The sequence below is a fragment of the Lates calcarifer genome, linkage group LG9 (genome assembly GCF_001640805.2).
Source record: "Lates calcarifer isolate ASB-BC8 linkage group LG9, TLL_Latcal_v3, whole genome shotgun sequence".
Lineage (NCBI taxonomy): Eukaryota > Metazoa > Chordata > Actinopteri > Centropomidae > Lates > Lates calcarifer.
In genome coordinates, this window is record NC_066841.1 from 7,449,813 (window position 1) to 7,471,170 (window position 21,358).

Consider the following 21,358-nt stretch of genomic DNA (forward strand, 5'->3'; position numbering starts at 1 on the left):
AAAAATGGAGAGGAGTGAAGGAGGCAGGGTAATAGTCTCTGCTATCTCTCACCTGCTGAATTGTTCAGCACTTTTCAGCAGAAGGATATTAACCAGAATACTGAGTGTTTATTGCATCTTATATTCTCATAAATGCCAATACAAATTTTTGTTCTTTAACTTGGTCAACTGTTGCCTTGGACAATGTGAAAACCTTATTTTTTGTGCTGCTCATTAAGGCAAGTATTACTTTTTTAAAAGGAAGCCACAGAGTATGTATGTATATTTATATTTTAAGTGTAAACAAGTCAAGTTACTTTAACACGTGGATTTCTTCAGTCACTTCAGTGTTATTAAGAGCACCTGGGAAGAGTAATTTAGACTTAAATAAAATGACAGTAAAGATGTAATTTTTAGATGACACAAATGTAGCAGGTACAGAACATTCAAACACATGACTCTGAGTCACATGCACCTACACTGAAGTTATTTAGAACTCTAAGAATGTGTGCCAATTAACGCTGAATGCAGCCTGCCGAAACACTCACTTAAATAAAGTTATGGCCATTAGGGCTTGCTGATCCATGAGTGTTTACGTTCTCATTACTGGCGTCTATTCATCCCTGTGACAGCTGTGGAGGATGTTTACTGACCTGTGATTTGTTACGGGGGGGAACAATTGCTACCATTAAATTAGTCCTGGACAGTGATACATGTTCATAGAGTGGGCTGCTAACTTTCTTTACCTACTGTGAGAAACACTTTTGTTTTGGTTTGGTGGTCATACATTTTAGTCCCTGTTTTAAATCAGAAAGAGAGGATAGTTTTGTGTTCTCAGAGCTGTGATGAAGAGCTGCTTAAACATAAAATTTGTCTTCTGGAGTGGAGAAAGGGAAGAGCAAAACCAGGATTTTTCAAAACTACGAGCTTGAAAAGCACATTTTTTGTAGGGTCATAATTTTGAACAACTCATGAGTTATATCGACACAATCCTCTGTTAACTATGAGCAAATGTTTTGAATGTATCACTAAAGAATGCTCTTTGAACATCAGGGGGCAGAAGTTGATAGATTCAGCTTTTAGAGTAACAGCTTGCCCTGGTGGTTTCTTTTCAAACAAAACTCCATTCAACTGAAGCACTACCTTAAAAAAGGAGAAAGATAATGACTCATGATATGTCATGCTTAGAGGTGTTTATTGTTGTTATCCTTTTCATCTGTGCTCCTCCCGTGCTTGGCTAAGATTTTTTGCTTCTTGAAGCTTCCATCCCTTCATCCCCATTTTTCCCCTCATGTGCCTTCATGCTGCATATGTGCACAAAAGATAGGCATATGTCAATAAATATTAATCTCTGCAACAGCAGCTAGGGGGCACAACTGAGTGAAAAAATATGACTCTTCTTTGCTGGTTACCATTTCCCTTTAATAGAAGTGTCATCATAGACAGACAAAGCAGTGAATAATGTTTTAATGTACATGCCGCCTCCTGTTTTAATGATACCAATGATTTGTTTAAGCTTTCAATGGGCTCTCTTGTGTTGCATAAATAAATCCAACCTTTTTTATTCCTTCTGTACCAAAGGTTCATTCAGTGTAGCCTGTAAATACTTGAGCATGTTTGCTTTACATTCTGTCACAAAGATGGTGATACATATTCATCAATACATCCCACTCACCATAAGAACTGTACAGTACGTGGTTTCCAACATTCCTCCTACACTCAGTAACAAACTGCATCTTCATCCATGTATCACTACATCAATCTTGGTTCAAGAGCAATTGTCTTGCTGTCCCCCCCCTCTAACCTCTTAAAATGTTGCTTGACTGGTTGGAGAAAATTTACTTCTGACATGTCATCTGTATGTTTCACTTTTTTGAGAATTAGATAATAATAGATAATAAAAAGAGGATTGATAGATCATAATTTGGGATAAAATAGGGAATAACAATAATAAACACATAGTTAAGGATGTGGAATAGTCATGGTTAAAGAAACAATTATGGTTTCATGTGAGAAACAAACAGCAGTTTTCTGTGCTCCCACCTTTATTACCACCACCACAAGAGGTAGAATGAAATGTAACGGTGGGTTGTAATAACCTGCACAGATGACCCTTTTTGCAGAGGCGCAGATTTTAGTTATCACACTCAGTAAGAGATGTAGTTATATGATACATCTGCCAACCCTCATTAGAACAGTTTGCTCCTCCCATATGTCTAATTTAGAGCGAGTCCATACATCCCACACACTTAAACATAAATATGCTTTTCCTCACATCCCATCCACTCTTACAGACCTGTCACACCAAACTGCTGCTTGGAAAGCCTAATAGTTAACAAGGGAGACATAAACGCTAATAACACATCTGCCCCTCTGGAGCCCCAAATGTACATCCAGGTTGTACATAATGATTTTCTTCTAATTTGTCCTTGCAAATGCAGCAACAACAGACACAACTTATTGCTTGGAGAGACAGAGTCAAGCACTAAGTATCAACCCCTCTGACAACAATTATTCCATATATGGTCTCTGAATGACCACATACTGTACCTTCTGTCACCATTATCATGGCAGCAAAATCCACAACCACCTGTGCCAACCACCAAAGTTACAGAGGCACAAACATGACAGAAATGTATGGAAAACACTTTGTAGCAATTGCCACAAGTCCGAACCAATTCTGTGTCACCTGCTGTTGCAGTGATGTGGGATCCTAAAATGCCTTGCACAGACAGAATCAGGAGACTCAAACAATGTGTAATTTGTCAAGGATGTGTGAAGAGTGAGTCCGGTACAGACCAAAACACAGCAAAAGCAGTGAATACAAAGCATCCTATTGATGGACGGTGTAAATGTAACCTTTTATGCAGATTTTGTCCTACAATGTCAGGATTATAAAATAATGATTTGCAGCAGCACAGAATCGGTCTTTAACAAACTGTGGAGGTGACTCTGAGATGTCTGATAAACTCTCTCCAGGCAGAATTTGTCATTTTATGGAGATTTTTTTTACTTAATCTCTAGCAAAGGCTATGTACAATATATCGCAATGAATTGAAATGTTTTATCTAAAATCTGATTTTTATTTTTTCAATAAAATGCTTTCTGACTTCTGTTTGCCTGACTTGTAAGGACTGCCTCGTGTGTCCTGCTGCCTATGAGAGTCACACTTATGGGCTTTCAGTAGAACAATAGGATACCTTCTTCCAGTTTGATGGGTAAGGCACTTCAGCTTCTTTGCCCACATACATTGGTTGAATTTACAAAAAAGTCTGTATCAAAACCACATTTTCAGGTTGTTTTTGTAAAAGCCTAAACTCAGCACTGCTGACTGAGACATCCCCTGACCTGACATCTCCAAGACAAAAGTGTGAAAAGTGAAAAGTGTGTCTTTTCTCCAGATTGTGCCGACACATCAATAAACAATGTCAAATAGTTTGATGATCTTTGATGACAAATGAACAGAGGTTCTTTGTTAAGCTATCAGATGATCTAGTGCAAAGTGGTACAGACTGATTAACTGAAAGTAACGTCAGTAAAGTCAGTGTATCTGCTTTCGCTGTCAGCTTTGTTGAGGGATCCCTTGCTCATCGTTTCTAGCTTTCACCAAAAGTTTTTCCTAGTATATGACTCATTACTATTCTGACAACTTTGATCTCCCTGATCCCTTGATCTTGAGCTGGTCATAAGAAAAATGTTATAATTGACTAAATAGCAATTTACAGAGGATCTCAGCTCTCCAGGAATGAACCAATAAATTTTACTGTGCCAAGCTTACAATTAATAACTTAATCAGTTTCATGGGGTTAAGATGTCCACATGTGGGAACAGTATACACCCAAACAATATTTAAGCAAACAAGGGTACATCTGTCATTCCTTCAAAAATCAATTCACAGCCCCAGGCTACAGTTTCCACACCAGCAGTGTCGCCCATTGTTCCCCCACCGCCAATCACAGACAAGTTGTTGGATTGCATTGACAGAAATAGCATCAAGCGTGAAGAACACACGACCCATGGTGAGTAGTCTGATCAGAAATACATTTGTTTGACAAAACCTTCCTTGGTTTACTCCAGGGTTGACTTTCCGCAGCCCGGGAAGCAATACAACACCTATTACAAGTTTCATTTCATGCTCCTCTGTCTCTTTCTCCCTCTCTTTCGGTCTTTGTATTCGTCTGTGAAAAACACACCTAAATGACCCTTACCCATAGCAAGTCCTCAAACATAAATGACATAAAAGGTTCTATGTCCTTGCCCTCTAAAAGGAACAATACAACCATTACAAAAATAAAGTTCAAACATTCTCTGATTTGCCAGTGCTAAGATTTGGTCATAGGCAATTAAACTAATTGGATAAGACTAGGGAAAGGTTGTGGTCATTGATAAAAGAAACCATTGTTGCTTGGTACAGGTTGGTAACTTTGCCTGAAAATTTGTTTAGTCACTGTATCTGCTCTCTCCATCAGCTTTGTTGAGGGATCCCTCGCTCATCATTTCTAACTTTCCCCAAAAGCTGAAAATTTTTCCTGGTACATGACTCATTGCTATTCTGACAGTTTTGATCTCCCTGCTCCCTTGATTTTGAGCTGGTCATAAAAAGCTAGAAAGCTGCAGTCAGAATAAAAACTCTAGCAATTCCTTATGATACGATAATATGTAGGGAAACTACTTTAGAAGTCTAATGGAAAATAGCGGTCAGTTCAAAGCTTTAATGACATCAGCATGCAACACATGGAGAAAAACAGATATGAGACTGATGGGAAACCAGGACCTAGACATTAAGCAACCTTTAAAACCTCAGTGACTTTGATTCTCTAATTTGGATTCAGGTGTTTTGAGATAATGTGGGGCTGCACAGGAAAGATGTTGCCTGAATATTTGCTCACCAGTTTTAAAGTTTTAACTATGAAACAACACTTTTTGCTGTGCCTTGGGATAATGAACAGTACACAGCTGCAGTCATAACCAGACTCTGAGGTGTTATATTTAAATAGATATAGGGATATGATTTGAATTGGGGGGAAGTTTGGAGACCCAGTGCTCTTTGGTCATGCTTTGCAGTTACTTTCTTTGCTTTCACCTCAAATATTGTTAAGAAGGCAGAGGAGATGTGCCAATGTGTTTGTGGGTGTGTGTATGTGTTGAAAATCTGTTTTTTAAATGTCTCTGTCACCTGGTGAAATGAATTTATTGACTCTGTCTCACTCGCTGCCAGAAACTGATTTCACCTCAGAAATATTTAATTGGAATTCATCTAGGTTAATGCTGCAAAGAGAAAGTTATGGAGGATAAACAGGCACTTAAACTAATTAGAAATTAATCATTAGAGCATAGTTAGAGTGGGAGAGGTGCCTGTGTCTTAGTTTATTTGTTTCAGTTTTTTCTTTAATAACATCACTGTATGTCTGTCCTTGTTTCTAATCCCTAAATGAGACTATAAACTGAGACATTGGGACTTGCATTTTAAGGCAGATTAAGTATCTTTAGAGATTTTTTGGCAGATATGAAATCAAATTGAGTTTGAGAATTTCTCCTTTTGTATGTACAGATTTTGCAAGAGGAGCCAGAAAATAGGGGATAGAGTTGTTACTTATCATTCTTATTTGGATTTTTACTGTACTCTGCAGATCTTTGTCAGTTAATAACATGCATAAGTTTGGACCAAACTGCACAAACAGAACCAAATAATAGTAAATAAATCTACTGGTAATTTTAATTCTATCAATTATGTAATATTCTCAAATAAATATGAGCTAAATTTATCAAATAGTTAATGTAATAAAGTAGCTTAATTTGATTATCAACTGTGGTTGGTCTAATAAGGGCAAAGAATGTATGATTTTGGATGTGTGTTTACAGTCATGCTTTTACCTGGATGGACCTACCTAATTGCTCTTTATCACTTCCTATTCATTCTAATTATAATTGCTTGCTTAATGTGTCTCAGGTCCTTAATGAGGTAGCTGTGTCAACAGAGATGCAACACTCTGCTTGATAAGCCTAACACTTCAATGGCACTGGCAAAGCATGCTTTATTGTGTATTGCTGACCAGTAACTGTCACCAAGTAGTTCAGCATATAAAGGTCTAAAATAGTGTTTGTTGTCCTTCATTCTTTGTCGCTTTTACCTGAGATGTAATTACACTCATGAGAATATAATATATCCTAAACAAGCAGGCAGTTCAGCTCTCCTTTGTTCATGCACAGCAGGGTGGAGAGACTGCGCTGAAAAAAAGCCTTTACGTCAAAGACTCCGAGCTAAATTTCATGCTGTGGTAGAGCTTCTCAGGTTGTCTCAAAGGGATCTGCCAACAAACAAAATTCCTAATTAGGTGCATAAAATGGCAATCGATTTTAGTGTTGGAAATCCTGTTGGGGCAGACCTGCTCCCCAGTAGCAATTATACACCTGCAAATAAGTGGCAGTATGTGGTGCTTCAGAACCTCATCCAATTCCAGATTACACACATTATCTGATCTTATATGCTACATAAAATGAAAGCTTTTATGGGCTCACCTCTTTTAAAGCAGGCAATTTTCTCAGCAAGTTTCAGCCTGGATATAAGCTTGTAATCTCAGTCATTGTGAATGGTTATTGTGGTCAGTTCACCACAGCCCTCTGATGGGTCGTTTAAATAGAGGGTTTTGAAATGCATCTTGGCTGAGAGAACAATCTGTGGCTTGAATCTGTTGTTGGAGAGACTGCAAAAAAGCTCACACATTGTGTCAAGTGAATGAGAATGCCATTCAGCTTTCCTATTCACAGCTATTCAAACAAAAACACTACAACACTACAAATTAATGCAGATTTACTTAAATCTGTCTGTATACTGCACACCTGACTCTTACTGCAAACCTTGTGTTATACCTTTCTTCCACTTAGCACCCTGCGGTATGTCATAGTGCGAAGACTCATGCTTTCATTACAAAGTCACAGCAAGGAGTTGCCCTGCTGTGTGTTAAAAGTCCCCTCCCTCACCCGAGCTGTATTAACGTCACAGCACATGTTGAGGTTGTATTGAGCTTTCAGTCCTTTCTTCCTCTACTGCACAGTTTTGTTCCACTCTTACAATCCTATTACTACTTAAATATGCATTTGATCCTCACTGTTTTCTGATTTACACTTCTGTGTCAGAATATTGGAGCCGCAACAAAGCCCACTTCAGTCTGTTAATGCAGTCGACAGGATCCTTTCCTCAACATCATCTGTTGATGGTGTGATGTGTGTTTGGTGCTAATGGGACCCAAATACTACTGCCTTTAATGGTTCTGTTATTAAGCTTGTCTGCGGAGTTGTGTTTGAAACAAAAACCGGGGAGGTAATGTAGTTAAAGAAGACAGCAGCAGGCAGTGTTTGGGTTTACTCAGATCAGACTACATGCAGAATACTGTGAAGGCCTAGTTTTACCCACAGATAATCAAGCCACCCGGTAGAGAAGCTGTAGGATGATGACTGGATGATCTCAGTCATTAAACATAATTCATTCATGTCATTTTCTTGTTCTTGTAAAGTTCAAGAAATATTAATGAATAGTATTTTTTTTCCTTTCAAAGCTACAAAGTAGCTGCAAACCACAGTTACTCTTGTATTTGGAGCTTCAATCACAGCAGTGCAGCATTGACAGTTCACTGCAAACTTGGTATGAGGCTTATGTTTGTCTGAGGTTTGCACTCAGTTTAAAATAATCTCACTGTAAATAACTTTGTTCTCACAACCCTAATTCATTTACTGCAAACATTCATTTTTATTTGGATGTGCAGTATGTGAACAAGAATAAAATTAAAACTTTGCACAAAAACATTGTTAATGGGGTGGTCCTTGAACCTTTCCAAACAAATTTTGGAGCCATTTATTTGGAGTGAGATAATGAGCCAACCATCTAAGCTCAATGGCTCCGGTGGAGGATATAAAAGGATCAATGCAACACAAGTATCCCCACTCTGGAATTAAAGATCTGCTGTCAAACAGTCTTTATTGACAACATTTTAACTAAGCAGTCCCTCCTCAGGAAACAAACAATCTTTCCCATTTTGCCAAAACAAGAATGCCAAAACAACCCCCCATCCCCCACCAATCCCCTGGTTTTGACAAACAAATTAATTATTGCCTCAAGGCTTGCAATCTGCTCAGATACATAACTCTGATCAAAACTGATGTCCTTTTTCAAAGTGAATAGAGCAACTTCAGGATGCTCTCTCCTTATTAAGAGTCTTGGTTTTCCTCTTTATAACTTTAAAGTTTCAGATTTTAGATGTGCTGTATAATATTTATTTTTAAGTTCTGTCTGTCTGTTGCAATGAGTGGAACTTTGCTTTGATTTGACATGTATGAGCACATAACGATTTTGACAAGATGTCACACCATAACTGTGTCATATTCTTTTGTGACACTTATGTGTTGTATGTGTTGTGTGGATTGAAGCGCAGAGCACAACATACTGCATATTTGGTCATACTACAACAAGCAGACAATTCACAAGGGCAAATTAGTCCAAAAGGTGGGCAGGCATGCAAACAGAATGAAGGCTGCACACTGAAAGCTAATGTGATCTGGCAGATGACTAGTGATTGTGGGCAGGTATATGTACTGAGTGGCTGATTTAGGGGAATGAGGGGCAGCTGTGCTGGCAAGTAATGGTCAGCTAATGGGAATGTCAAGAAAAGCTGGGGACCACTGTTGAGTAGGGCTGGGCCTGAATGTACTGAACATTTTACAGGTGGCAGGCATTGATAATAGACCAAAAAACAAAAGAAAGAAAGAAAGAAAAAAAAGGCCAAAGTATATTTAAATGGAGCTGTCACCATGACAATAATGACGCATGGCTTGTATGGTGTTGTTATAGTAACAAAAGTTAAGAGTTCAAATGATTTATCAGAGAGGATACTTTAACACTCTCTCAGAGATTTTTTACTCTTGAAAAGCTTTGTGCTCTGACAAATGTGTTCTATCTCCTGCCAGCACTTGGACTCTCACTGCTCACTGTCTGAGTGTTTGACTATCTCACTGTTTTACGAGCTCAACAGTTACTTCATCTGACACCAGCTAATAACAATTAACCCTAAATAACTGCTCATATTTAATTCCCTGACCTGTCTGCCTTATTGAATCACTGCAAATTGTCTACACTTATTGTACACAAGTATCAGTAGCACTGGAATTAAATAAGTGTGTGCTCAAGTGCTAGTGAGAAAGTCTGGTGTCTGGAATGTTTCAATTTGGTTGCCAAATGGTGCCTTCTTACACTTTTCTGTCAAAAAAAGCCTGACGTGCTGTGTTCAGGCTGTCTTTGAAGCTGTTATATGAATGTAGCTTTCCTTTGCGCACACTCATACAAACAGCAGTTGGTCTCACCAGTGCACACTACAGAGCTGATTCATCTCCTTGCTGGGCTGGCTACCACTAATCTTTCTGTAGTGTGGGGAGTAAAGATTGGCTGAGTGAAGGGTGTGTGTATGTGTGTGTATGTGGGTGGAGGAATCCACCCGCAGCGAGCCCTGATCACAGACTTCATTTTACAAGGGGCAAACAAAATCATGTACGCACCTCAACGGAAATTCTTGAACTCGTCGAAACACCTTAATGAAAATTACAAACACGACTGCAGAGGTGAGTTAGATTTGGATGGATGCTAAAGAACAGCATTGTAAGCATTCTGTAAACACTCAGAGCTGTGCATACTGTAGGTTGCATTATTTAGTGTCCAAGCTTTTATTTCCTAGAATATTGTTATTAAATTCAGACAATTTTCAAAATGATTTCTTTGAGTGTGTCTGTGTTTTTATAACCCTGTATTATTTGACATTGTAAGGTGATTAACTGTGTTGACAGTTATTACTATGGTTCAAAATATAGTTTTTTATGTAATTATTTATAATATAATTTCTAGTCAATGAAATGGTATTGTACTAAGTACTGATCTCACACATGACAAGTGCAGTGTATTTTTTGTGCTTCTGAAAGACAATTACCTTTGATGTGTTCTTAAACACTATCAAACGTCTCTCAAAGTTTGTTCTCCTTTAATTCTGTGTCTCTGCTTGTATCATGACTTTTCCATTCGCAGCCTCTCAGCAGTGTATGCGTAGGTTGGGAGCCAAGAGCACTTGGTCTATAGGTGTTTCTACCGAGAGTTTCTACTTATCTCGTTCTTGCAGACAGGTTTTCAGTGGCAAGCAAGCCACTGATACGGGCTATGTGAAGGTACTTCATTGATGTGTTCTGATAGAGGCTTTGCTTACCTTTTGCTGGCAATGCAGTTTGCCAGCTAGGTGACCAAGCAAAGCAGTTTGCACTGTGCTGTCTATGATAAGTATAATGAAACTGCTGAAGAAATGAAGTGAATTTCATGCACAATTCTCCATTCAAGTCCTAGTGAGTGGACACATAAGCAAAGTGAGTGTGGAATATATTCTGCGGGATGAGTCTAATACACATGTATGCTAAATAGTTTTGTATTAATTGCACTACGATTACATGAATTTGTGATTCTAAAAATGTGTACACTCAGAAAATAAAGCATTCATCTTTCAAAAAAAGGATTACTTCTCATACATCTTAAAATGTTCTTAGTCAATAAACATACAGGCTGTAATATTTCCACACAAAGTGCACTTAGATAATGGAGCCAAATTATAGTACTTGAAGTACTAGAAGTTGTGATCTGATTCCAACTAGCCAAATAAAATGATTCACCACTCTCACTCCCTGAAGTTAGATGGGATATGCAATCCCTCTAGCGTTTTCAAGGTCTGCCCCAGGGTCTCCCTCTACTTCGACATGCTTGGAAAACTTGCTGAGGGAAGCGTTCAGGAAGCATTCTAATGAGATGACTGTGAGGGCCCACCTATCTGGCTTCCTGTGCTTTTCTGTTTCCTGCTTCTAAGAGCCTGAGTGGGTCGTCAGAGCAACTATCTGCACCTGAGAGCGGGGAGGGGCAAAGTGCACACACGGGCTGATCTGCTCCCCCTACCCCCGCGAACATATCGCTAGCCGAAAGAATGGCGCACTCACCATGGATACACCGTAGGACGAGGTCCCAGTCGTCCCAGTGTCCAATTAGTCTGTCAGCCCTTGGCAGCGCGAAAAAGTCCGTCATTTTGTTAGTCTGCCGTTCTTGGATACCATCCCGCCGGATAACCTCACAATCCTATGACATCATCCCGGCCGTGATTCCTCCTGCTAACATTACTGCACCTGCCCTCGGGATTGGAGGTAAGGCCGGAGTTTCCGACTTGGTGGACAAGATATGTTTTTATGAACAGGAGGTCTCACTCTGACTCCTTTTGAGAGGCTCCTTAAGAGCTGAAACTGAAAACAGACAGAGAGTGTGACTCTGTGAGTTGTGGGAGTGGGGATTTGTTACATGGTCACTGTAATTGGGTTGTTTATGCCATTATTGTATTACCTCTGAGTGTTGTGTTTCATTGCTTGGGAGTGCTGTACTGGTTGACCACGGGCTTAAAGGCAAGGCTAATTCCTTTGTAGGGGTCTATGGTGTCACGTTTGTAGCCAAGTTGTGCCAAGTTGGCTCCTGTCAATACAAAGAACAAACTTCTAGGCAAGTCTTGCCACTTGGCAGCCATCTTGGCAACACCTTCAGGTAGTTATTTTGGGCGAACAAAACCAGGCTCTTACCTAATTGAATGGGGCAGAGAGCTGTAACTTTGCTTTTAATGGCCACAAGGGCATGAAAATTGCACGAATAGAATCACCAATCAAATCAGATAGAAATACACCTAAAAAGTTTGGTGACTTTGCCCCAAAATGAGTTTTAAAATACCCTTTTTCCCCACAGGGTTTTCTACTATGTATGCCCAAGCTCAGTCCAAAATGCAATGATGTGATGTTCATATAGCATCTTTCAAAACCAAAGTTACAAAGTGCTTTACAATAAAAATAGATAATGCAAGTAAATAATATCCAAAACATTAGCATTCATGGTAGCTTCTATCAGTAATCTCATTCTTTAAGACTTGTGAGGGTATGAACATAAATCATCTTATAAATTGAGGGCCTCACGTTCATGCTCGGCTTCCTCTTTCAGTCCAGTTCGACCCTCTGAATCACAGCAGATGCTATACTTACCCACCTGACAATCTCACAACCGATTTACTGTCGCTCTCTGATCCTTAATGTGGGATTTTCGTCAGATTCTGCAAGGGATTCCGTTGCCAAGAGTGCTGATGCGTAGTAATGGGGGTATTTGAAAGCCTCTTCAAATGGATGACAAGGAAACAATCAAAGAGTGCTCGACTATGAGTCTGTGTCACGACTCACCACAAAAAAGCTCAAACTCTACATTTAAAGTGCAGTTGAGTTAAATGCACCCTCTCTATGTCCTCTCACCTACCCAGTGAAAAATACACCTGCTTTATTGAAATGAAAGTGAAGTTCAGACACAGGTGTCTGCGAGCACCATTAACTTACCTCACATTCTGTAGCTCACCTTTGCTTTTGAGGCAGTTTAAAAAGGGGTTCAAGCACAAAGTGAAGCAGTTTGAATGCAGCGTGTTGCATTCATCTTTGGTTTTTTGACTTGCTTCACAAAAAGTCTTGTGTTTCCATTTTGACATTTTTAGCTACCCTGTCATTTTTTAATCACCTTTTTTTAGGCTTTTAGTCACCAGTCCAAATGTGCCCTTGACTACATCTCTTGAAAATGACATTTGAAAATATACTTTGGTCTTTAATAAGAACTAGATTTCCATTGTTCTGTGTAATTGCCTTCATGCATGAACACAAGACTGGGACACAAATTGGTGTCACTTCAAAAATAATTGGAAGATGAGACTACTATTGGTAGCTGTTATAGATGTTTGGTAGATTTGGTGGGTGCAGATTTAGTTTTAGATATAAGTCAGAAAGTCTGAACCTTTTAGTGCCTTTTTGATAACAGCCTCTGATGGGAGAGAAAAACTGACCAGTCTGGCAACACTGCTTCACTACTCAGTGCCTGGCAAAGTGACTGATCACGACAGGACAGGATGGCATCCAAGTGGGGTGGGGGTGGGGTGGGGGAATGTATTATGAGAGCAGCAATCCGATTAACTTGTTTTTCATCTCTCCTGACATATTGAACTCCCCTCACTGTTACCTCAGCAGGGGGCAACTTAGAGAAAAGTATATGCTTTTACTGCCTAAATGTGAATACACAAGGGTAAACACCACATGAATGAACATTTTGCTTTCATTATACTTGAATATAACAAAATGACAGACCTGACTTGAAGATTTGTTAATTATTTTATAGCAGGTTCCACTCTTTTATTTTAGTTGGAATTAGATTAAACCTTTAGAAGCAAGTTAACAGTTTCTGCCCCCCTAAGACTTTGTTCATATCTCTCCATCACTTCACTCCTGGGCCACTGCTGAATCAGTCTGTCTTGTTTTTCTTGAATCAGTTTGACCTTCTTAACTCTCTCTGTGTTTATTTGTCTCCTCTCCAGCATCCAGTATTTCTGCTTGCTTCTGCCTCCTCTCTCCTCATCCTTTCATTCACATTCTTGAAATGAACATAATGTCATGGGAATATACTGTAGGTTATGAACTTTACATTCAACCTACATTGAAGCAGCAGCTACATAAAGTTGAAACAAAATGATCACGACTTTTTACTGGACCCTTTCAATTTGTAAAATATCTATTTTGATAGCACTAGTGGCAAAAACATGCTGAGTATAAACAATACAGTGTCCCTCCTCACTGTTAAAAAACCAAACAGATTCCTCTTCCATTTACTGCTTAATAGCAACTGTACCACAGTGTTAGCAGCACCTACTGTCAAAGAGGAGATTAGCTGTCACCTGGATATAATACCCAGTCATCAGCCCCAGGAGTGGCTGGAAAACCAAAACATGACATAATTTGTTCATTTTCTTCCCCAGCAGTGATATTATAAGTTTGTCCTCTGTGGCACAACAAATTTGTGTGAGCGCACAGTTTCTGAGTTAATCGGGAGACAGAACACACAGAGCTGCAACAAAAGAGGAAGGAGGAGGGAGAACCCCCGTGACCAAAACAAATTTCACTGATGGATGCCTTTCAGAGAGGCGGGAGGTGTCCTGGCAGGCTCCAAAGTATTTGTCATGAACCAGCGCAGTTGCCTGTCAGCCTCTGCAATGTTGTCTAGTTATTATTCTTTACTATTATAATTATTCGAAAGTCTTAAACATCAGCCCTCCTAATTTTAGTGTTTCAAATTACATAAAAATCTCACTTTCTTTTCATAGCAGTATGAAAAGTAACAGCAGCCGGTATCAGTGATTCCCTTTTACATGCCTTCCTCCACAACACCATTTTCAGTTCATTTCCTGCAACTCAATTCATTTACTTTTGTCTTTTGGTTTGTTTCCTGCAAGTACTCTCAGGCCAATTTCTTCACAGCTCTCACTTTAAAATAAGGCCCTAGCAGGTAGCAGGGAAAGTTAGTTTATGACCATATTTTGTGATATATAATGGCATTCCCAGTTGTAGTCATCTCTGCCGGGTATTGTGAACAGTGACCACAATGCTCACCTCCAATTATTCTGAGTTTATTAGCTGTACGTAATGTGACACATAGTAATGTCACATCTAGTAGTTGTTGCTGTAACATACTGCCATAATGTATTGGTTGCTTGATGCTGTAGTCTGTAATACATCAGTCTTCTGATGTCATCATAGTTGTAGGCTGTTATATAAAACAACCAGAGCTCTGGTTTGTCTGCACTGATGCACTGCTGTTTGGATTATTGGCCAACTAATGATGAGTTTATTGGAGTTTGGAGAGTTTGAACTGCAGCTGGAGTGTGCTTGGTCTAATGCCAGAAACTTGAATTTTAATCAGTATTTTGCTCTGCCTTTATGTCTCTCTCCATTTGTTACTCTTATGTGGAAATGAATCACTTTACTTTCATAAACAGGTTTGGATGGACTACTTGTGGAGTTTTGGGCTGGTATGATGGTGAATGGGAATGTGGATCCTGTCTATTTATGAGAGAGTGGTGTAAATTAAACATAGTTTGCATGATAAGTATAAAGCTTCGATGCAAGTCCTGTGGTTCCTTGTGAAAAGCCACTGCATGGTTCCTACTTTTGCCACAGGGAGCAGCAGAGCACCAATTTGACATGAGACCACACACTGAGGGTGTTTTCACATCAGGGAACCAAGCTCGGATCAGAGTACACTTGACCCCAAAGTCCAAAGTTTATGTGATGAATGTGAACACTGTGTACCGAGGCTGTCTCCAGTATGGTTTGCATCAGGTATGAGAGCAACTGTGCCAAAACACGATAACATATTTCTGTTTAGAATGAGTAGTGTAGTGTACTTTTCTTCATCCTTGTGTTTATTGGTGGATTGCAAACCAACTAAGTTCATGCTACCACTTACTTTATGGGGATATGTAGAAACACAAGTATACTTGGGTATGTAACAACAGAAGGGTGGTAATCATACTCAGGCATGGCACAGAGCAATCACACCTAATATGCAAACACCCTTAGATTACTACATTTTCACACATAAACAGAATTACTGTGTCATTTTGTTTTTCACATTTCATTTGAGTTGAGTGGAAAGCACAAATTCATTTATGACTGTTGTTAAGAGAAAGTAGAGATTGAAAGAGAAACTAGAAACACTGTGCAGGACAAAAGGAGAGAAAGGAAATGAGTCCTAGAATTTCTATTTAGGATAATGATTGTCATAAGAAGGTTCCCCTGGGGTTCTAACATAAAAAAGCAATTGACTAGATTGACTAAAATGAGCAGTGTTCGGGAGAGTGCAGGCATAGAGAAATTAAGCCTTCAGAATCATAAAATCCATCACTTCAGGGACGGTCGGATCACGCTTTTGTGCTACAGTAGATGGGGAAATGCTAGAAGAGAGAGTAATGTGCGCTCCTGTACATAATTGTAGGACAGTGTGACACTGTGGTACACCAGTCAGCAAACTACAGTACATGAAATGAGGGTCTTTAAGCTGCTCTGCCTCAAATGATGCTTTATTAACAGTTTTATACAATCTAATAAATTCAAGACTACCACTGGTACCAGGCCTTCCTTGTTGGAGGTGTTACTGAAAGTTTTTGAAACTTTGCACAGCTGTTGCTATGTTGCAAAATCTTTCAAAACATTCCAGAAATGACGTGTTGGCCATATTCCCCAGTGATGGTTAGAAAAATCAGACTAATATTCGCTAGAGATCTTTATTTCTGTTTGTTTAATATCTGCAGTCTCTGCCTGCCTTCGGAGAATGCTTACGGCTGCATAGAGCAAGAACTAATTTGTCTGTCTCTTGTGTGCTTTTTGCTGAAGCTCTGTTTGTGTCAATGACCCTAAGAAGCAGATGGCCTCTATGTCATTTAACATTTATTCTCTCCCCTCCTTTGTGACCTAGTTTTACTGTATCATCATTTCCTCTCACTTTAAAGTTTTACTATACTCCTTTCAGTCTCAGGGTCTGCATTACCTCTTTTTATTTCTACAGCCTGTCCAGTCTCCTCCAAAACACTAGTTTTCCCGCATACGTACACACCCCATAAAGTATTGGACAATCAAGGGCAAAACCCCAATTCTACACTAAGGCTGGAAATGGGCTAGGAAGGCTGTAGCAGTGCAGACACTTGCAGATTAAAGTTAAAAAGCAGAACCTCTTACAACAGCTATACCAGACCCTGTGGTTTCTTTTCCTCTTATCAACCTCGCAAACATGCTGAGCCAAGTGGGAGAATTCAAAACCAAAGCTTCTTTCTCCTCCTTTTCCCTCATCTGTTTTCTTTATCTGGATGCTTTATTGTGCACCACATTAAGAATTAGTTTCTTTATGACTGTAACACGAGCTAATAAAAGCCCACAAGAGAGCAGAAAAAACACCCATGCCTGTTTTACATTAGAGTTTTATGACTTTCTTTGTAACTCTCTCATTCCTTCTATTGCTTTCACTTTTTTTTGTTAAAATGTAACAAAACTAATATGACGAGGAATCAATAGGCCTGCAAGAAACAAGGTTACGGGAGGCTGTTCTGTGCACTAATTCCTGGCCACAGCCTCTGCAGCCCTTTAATTAGTTTATTCGTTTCTAAATGCAGACAGAAGATTTAAGAGTGCTCTCTTTACTTGTTCTCTGACCTAAATGGAATAAATTGGACTGGGATTAGTTCTCGGCACAACACTCAGCGTGTGATTGGTGAAAAATGATTCCTCCCACAGGACAATTTGGAAGCCAAGACATAAAAAGCCCAAAGGAAATGAGCCATCCTAGGATAGCAACTTTCATTTGTTCTGACTGACCCCAAATTATTATAATTTTTAGGTCTGATATCAGTTTTGAAACTTCGTGATTGTGATTTAAAAAAAAAAAGATTTCTGTCATTGTCGTCTTGTATAATTCTAAACATAAATATAAAGCATGTCCACCTCCACAGGCTGTTTATTTTTGTTCATAATGCTCTGAGAAGCATACCAGCAGATGAGATGGACTGGACCACTGTTGCTATGGTGCTGAAACAGGTGTCATGAAAAAAAAAGGGGGGGGGGGTCTCAGTTTGGGTACTTCACATGTATTTTTCAGTGAAGAAGCATGTGTTCTGGTTCAAGTAAACCTCAAAGAAACAGTGTGTGTTTTACCTACCTAAATACTTAACATACTTTCATTTAGCTCCTCCATCTCATGTCACTCACCAAAGAGAAATGGATGTAATTCAAATGCAAATGGAAATGCAAATAGATGCACGTCCCCTGTGAAAAAATGGATTACAGTAGACATATAACAGGTTGTATATGTGCTGAGGTGTTTGTTTCCTTTGTTTATATGCTCCTTATATGCAGAAAGGGTGCGTGGAATGGGGCTGATTTGATTGAGCTGATGTTTTGTAGTTGTTACCTTGTGATGTATTGTAATTTGACACAGCTTGCACATCTTTCTTTTCTATTCCTGCATATACCTACTCCCTCAATCCCTAAACACAGTGGAAATAAGATTTTTGTCTTCATTGTGTTATATTTGTTGTAATGTGTGTGTGTGTGTGTGTGTGTGTGTGTGTGTATCTATATATCTATATATATATCTATATATATATATATATATATATATATATATATGAGCCACTCAGTGTATATATAAAGAGCCAAAGTAAAAGAAGAACTCCAAGTTTCTGTACTAGACTTAACACCTGTAATGAAGCTAATAACTAATAAGCTAATAACATGTCATGTGGTTTAGATGCTAAGGACAGAAGTTTGAAAAAGAAGATTGAATATTGTTTCCTCTGCCAAAAAGGTTATGTTTTCATCCCATGTCTGTTTTTTTGTTGGTTAGTTTGTTTATTTGTCAGCAGGATTAGGGCAAAAAGTAAATGAACCAATTCACACTAAACTCAGTGGAGGGATAGGGCACAGGCCAGGGAAGAAGTCATTGAAATTTTGGTGCAGGTCTGGTTAAAGGGGCAGATCTGACAAATAAATCATTTATGTTCTCAGACTACATTCTTTTCCTTTTATTTTTCAATAATAACAGCTTAACAGACATGTGTAGGATTGTTTGGCCTTGGTGGAGTTGTGTGCTCCACTGAAAGCCATTCTAGTTTATTAAATATTTCAGTTTTTCATGGCCATTTACAAATATAAAACCAGGGGTTAAACATCCACGGTGGGGTGGGGGAGCATGTCTGTAATAACAGCAGCGTAGAGAGGAGGGAACAGAGTAGATGTTTTCGAAGATGAGAGATTACAGCTAAAAGTTTAGAAGAGACTTTGGAGGAAAATGTCACCCTAACCTACGCAGCTGCTATAGGGTTATAATCATGAAGGTTGCAATTTCAGTACAGTAACTGCTGTTTTGGATGCCAGTTTGGATATAGAAAGTAAACCAGGGAAATATGCTTCTTTAGAAAGACAGATGAAAGAAATGCTCAATGAGAAATTGCATTGAGTTAGTCCTGATATGACTTCAGGATTTTAGCTTTCAAGATACCATTTGAATACCTGTTGCAGCACAGATCCACATTTCTGGTAGAAGGTTGACTTTACATGGTTTATTTGAACTGTTGTGAGAGACACCTATCTCATGTGATTAGCTTTAAGTTTTCATTATTTAACACTGACCTCATTATTTTTTCCCACCTAAGAATTTTCAAAGGAGGATGGCGTACCATCTGTTGTGCTTGTATTTTACACATTCCACAGCTGGGTGACTGAACCAATCGTGTCCATGGAGATGGACAGCAAATGGATTTAATTTCCATTCAAATGGATATCTAGTTTATCCAGCTGATTATCTGCTGTGGAATGTAATCTATCCAAGCATAGTTACTGTCTGAAGTCTATTAACATTACTGGGTATGACATTACTTTGTCATGCTGCATACATCAGTTCCATGTTACTCTTCCTGGTCCTACTGTGAGCAAAATGTCCTTTGAATGCCACTAAAGACAGAGAAGATAAACGCTGGTTGGCCAGCTATGTCAAACACTTAAGCAAAATCTGATATTCCTGCAGAGGAACTGAAAGAGGACATCAGTAGGATCAGTGTTGCTGAAAGAAATGGATAGAGGGGATAAAGTGCAGCTTGATTACCCCGAGCAAAGGGAAGAATAGTCGCTCCCTCCAGCTCTAGTGCAGCTACCAACCTTTTGAAGGTCACTGCATGGATGTATTTTGATAAGACTGTCAAACCAATCAACACAATCAGATGAGGTATTATAATCTATGGCATGTTTGTAATAGTTTAAGAATATGTGTGTGTTAGTGTGCTTCAGGTATGGGCAGAAATATGTGTCACTAGAAGCAGAATTTGAATAATTCATATTTGAATTTGAATTGCTCAACTCGAATAAGATACCTCTCCTTTTCTCGTTTTTTTTTTTTTTTTTTTTTTTTTTTTAATGCAATGCAATTATTCAAGTTGAGCAATTCAAATTCAAATTCACTTTCTAGTGACACATATTTTTGCCCATAATATAATCTGTGGTTGACTCTGAGAGTGTGTACCCTCTCCTGAGATCCATGTGGCCTGCTCTTGCTGTACGGTAGGTGTGCGGCACCTTGTTTTCCCGGTATTTCCTGTGGTGCAGCTGTGATGTGAGCAGTGTTGATGTCTAATTGACTGGGCTCCATGTCTGCCATGCTCTGTTACAGACAGCAAGGCCCAGTCCTTTGGGAGGAGTGTCATCTCTGCTCAGGCAGCTTTACACCACAGGCTCAAGGCTTTGGCAGCCTGCTTTAACATCTTGACACAACTCAGCCAACTAATGAACAGTATTAGAGACCCATGGGCCAGCACATACAAACTCATGCACAAACACACACACACGTAGGCACCCCAAGAAAACTTTTTCTCCACTTTGCAGTTCACACAATTTCAGTATGCTGTAGAAGGTGTTTATGATTCTTACTTTCTTCTTTTTCTCTCTGATGTCTTTACACTTTTCTTTTTGTCTCTAACTTCCTCCCTATTCAGAAAGTTTTCTATGAATTTAATAAAGCATGAAATAACTGGGGCTACACTGATTGTCTCATAGATAAATGCTACATAAGGGGAGTTGTTCGACTGGATTCATCAAGCCGACAAAGACAAAATCAGATTCCTTTTCATCTCCTATAAAATGAAATGAAATATAAAATGATTTAAGATCTGTATTAGTGAACTCTCTCTCTCTCGCTCTCTCTGTTCTGTGTGTTCATCTCTTCCTGTCTCCTCCCATTCGTTTCCTCATTTCCCCATTAGGATTCCACCAAGGTCAGTTCAGCTATTAGTCAACTATATACACGGATGGTCAAGTTTTATCACTTGTTCTGGCAGGCAGGGGCATAAATCTTTCTCATCTAATGACCCCAACCAGCCTATTACGTGGAACCAAGAAGAGGAAAAGTCATAAATGACAGATGTGTTTTCAGTACTGTATGTCGTTGGTTAGTGTGTCCATACTCGATCAGAAAGCCAAACACCCTCCCTGTGCCACCTTTTCACCAGCTCCTGTCACTGACAGGTCTGTTCCAAGTGCTAAATGGCTAATCATCATCACCCTGTGTGTCACTGACATTAATTGAGCCACTTTCTCAGAGGTTCAGTACAAGTTTTGCTTGACTCCATACTTGCAGTTAAAAATGTGATTTTGTCTCACTTTATAACTTTGACAACCTTCTTAATTTAATAATGGCTTGTTGCCTAAAAGCAGCATGCTGCTTTTTCGAACCACTTACCCTGCAACATAACTTGTAAATGGCAGGATGTCACCATTAATACAAAGCCAGCACTAGACCAGACCCCACACTGATGCTGCTGATGGCTGTTTACAGCCGCCCCAGTCTCTTCCCCTGCTGTAGTTTGGGATAAATGTGATGAAAACTATGTTAGATAAACATAGCCAAAGAGCTACAAAGCACGTCTGTCTGTCA